The sequence below is a fragment of the Gymnoscopelus braueri genome (genome assembly GCF_963280865.1).
Source record: "Gymnoscopelus braueri genome assembly, chromosome: 20".
In the NCBI taxonomy this organism is placed as follows: Eukaryota; Metazoa; Chordata; class Actinopteri; order Myctophiformes; family Myctophidae; genus Gymnoscopelus; species Gymnoscopelus braueri.
In genome coordinates, this window is record NC_137622.1 from 44,350,935 (window position 1) to 44,354,112 (window position 3,178).

Below are 3,178 nucleotides of genomic sequence, written 5' to 3' on the forward strand. Positions count from 1 at the left end.
ATTTCTGGGGTCCTTGACATTTAAAAAGTTTGAGAACCACTGATATAGAAACAATAGTTTTTCAGACAAATTAAGACATTTGTTGAGACATTTGACCGTTACAAATGTTCGATATTTGCACACATTTTCACAACTTTTCAAAAATAGCAGATCTACAAGCTCATACTCGGTGCCGCGCTTTGAGCTTATATATCTGCCATTTTTGAATAGCCAAAGTATAAGATAATGGTTATAGCTCAAATCTAGAATGACAGAGATGCGTTCCCGGTCTTAATGGAGTTAAACTGATGCAGTAACTTCAGCAACGCCATGATGATGATGATGATGATGATGAGTCATTAATTATGGCAGTTGTTTTCCTACTAAGATCTAAATATGAATCTGGCAGGAGGAGATACTTTAATTCACCTGAAGTGGTAAAGACAGTCTGGTTACGCTTTTTAAACGTTTCAATCTTACTTTTACAGACTTCCAGTGCTCAGTCTCTGTCATGATGCTCTCTCCAGTGTGACTCACTGTGGAGAGCCGGCCCCGCCCCAGTTCAAATGGATCAAACCAGAGCCTTCTATTAGAGAGTTGCGCCAATGAGGGGTCAGAAACAGCGTCGGTCACGTGGTTCATGTAGCTGGAAATAGTGACAAGGAGCCGTCCACTTCAATGCGTTCCATGTACTTCCGGTTTAGGGATTTGTCACTATTCGCCAATGTATGTGTATGTAGAAGACCTGGCCCCAAGAAGGGAACGGAGTTGGCGTAACTCTCTAATAGATGGCACTGGATCAAACCATTGAGCAGGACACATGGGGGTGAGCAGAAACTAACCCTTAAAGGGGATAGTTCACCTCCAAAAGGACTTTTGTGTCTATGGATTAGTCACCTCATGGAGACTTGAATTCATCGATAAGGAATGAGACCAAAACTAAAAAATATCCATGAATTCCATGAGGTGACTAATACATAGGGGGAAAAATGTTTTGAGGGTGAACTATAATATATATATATATATACTACACATCACTATAAGAAAGTGATGTGTTTTTCTTAATCACAAAAACAAATAAGTGGGAGAGCCTGTGCTCTCCATGGCTCCAATGGACACACACACACACACACACACACACACACACACACACACACACACACACACACACACACACACACACACACACACACACACACACACACACACACACACACACACACACACGATGTTGTAGATTATGTGAAGGTAGCAGGCCTTTCTGAAATGAAACATTCAATAGACACTGTGTCACAGTCTTGTTCTTTATTTGTTTAAACAAAAATAGTTTAAAATAGTTCATAATAAAATAATAAATAACTTGTTGTCACAGTGGTTACTTCTCACACCTCGCAGGATGAGAGCGCCCTCTGGTGGTCAGAAGCCAGCGGTGCTCCAGGTCAGCGGTCAGACCCTTCAGGGTCAGTGCTTTGAGCACCGTGGTTCTCAACGTTGGGTTCGGGGACCACCGGGGGGTCCAAATTGAGCCTTTATGCGGGTCTGTAACCTCTGGGGTTTTACAGATGGAACCAAACATGGGTCCATATGGTTCCATTTGTATTAAGACCTGAGGCATATTCTACAAAGGCCTTCTAAATCAGTAGTTCTCACACTTTCAAAAAATTACAAAAATAGCAGATGTACAAGCTTGTACATCTGCTATTTTTGAATAGCCAACGCAAACATCTAAAATGACACAAACGCTTTCCCTGTTTTAACCCACTTAGACCTAACCTGACACCGTCAAATGGAAGAAGCTTGCGACACACATTTGTTTCACAGCCTACTTCCCATCTGAGACTTCGGTCGCAGAATCGATGACAGACAGTTTTTCTTTTTTTCAAGCTACTAGGCAGGTGATTGGATGATCCCGCCCCTAGCAGCCGCTGATTGGTTCGGACACGCAGTGTTCGGCCATCTCTACTCCCTGCGCAATCCCAGACCTCCCTGAAATCAAATGCAAATGAGATTTCCGGAGGGAGGGGGTTTACCAGGCTAACTTAGACCTGAGGCCTTCTAAATCCTAAGCTACGTTTTCAGAACAAAATCCTATACAGAGCAACTTCTAAAATGACAAAAGATGCTTTTCCGTTTATTTCTACTCGGTCTGTGTCTCAGAGGAGGGCTGTGTGGACAGTTCAGAAACCCGCCTACCAGTGACATCATCGGTGGGGAATCCAAGCTAATAGAAACTGCAGGCTTTCTATTCCTGGAGAGTTTCTGAAGTGTCCACAGCCCTCCTTCTGAGACACAGACCATGTAAACACAAATGGTACCATTTGACCATGAACATCAGTGAGGACCAACTATATAAAGATAGGTTGGAAATGGGTGAAGTCGTCCTTTAACTCTCCGAGTTAATTTAAGCCTGAAGGTTTCTTTGGCTATTCAAAAATAGCAGATCTACAAGCTCATAGCGTGGCACAGAGTGCCACGCTATGAGCTTGTAGATCTGCTATTTTTTTGAAAAATCGTGTCCCTGGAACCAAATATTTTTAGATGGGAGGGGGTCCGCGGACAAATACATATTATTTTGGGGGTCCTTGACACAAACAGTTTGAAAACCATTGATAATAATAATGAGCAACGTAAGTAAAAAACAATTATAGGATTTACAAGACATTTGTTTTTCTTTTAGTGAATTTGTTAAAAGATTTGAGTTAAAAACTTTAGCTTTAAAAAAGTATATATATATTCAACCTAAAGATTTGCACAAATTTTTCACAATAAAAAAAATAAATAGCAGATCTACAAGCTCATAGCGCGGCACTCGGTGCCGCACTATGAGCTTGTAGATCTGCTATTTTTGAGAGGTGCAACCGCTCCTATAAGAGGGTTTAGGACCCATCCGTGGTGAAAGTTTTTGCACATATTCCTCCCTGCCTGCCTGCCAGGGAGTGTTGCGCGGGAGGAGTAGGACGAAGGCTCTACGTCCTCTCAGTGGAGGCTCCTCACTGGGAGTTGAGATACAAGACGTGTCCCTTGTATGTATTTAAAATATTGTTTTGATGCTCATATTAACTGTAGGAAGTATTAAGATGTTTTTTTTATTAGGACAATAACAACATTCCATAGGGCTATAGACCACACATGGACAAATGACATCATCAACTTGCAACGAAAATAAATACAATATTTAAGGTGTTTTTAATGTTTAGTT

The 3,178-nt window shown here is 41.5% G+C and overlaps 1 long non-coding RNA gene across 1 annotated transcript; it reads right to left on the bottom strand.

Moving 5' to 3' along the window:
• Window positions 1-1,269: 1,269 nt before the first annotated feature.
• On the bottom strand, window positions 1,270-2,386 carry LOC308076518. Its single transcript, XR_013932289.1, has 2 exons — window positions 2,025-2,386; window positions 1,270-1,747 (listed from the first exon to the last, which is right to left on the bottom strand). It is a non-coding gene; the product is annotated as an uncharacterized lncRNA (long non-coding RNA).
• Between the last annotated feature and the right edge of the window lie 792 nt (window positions 2,387-3,178).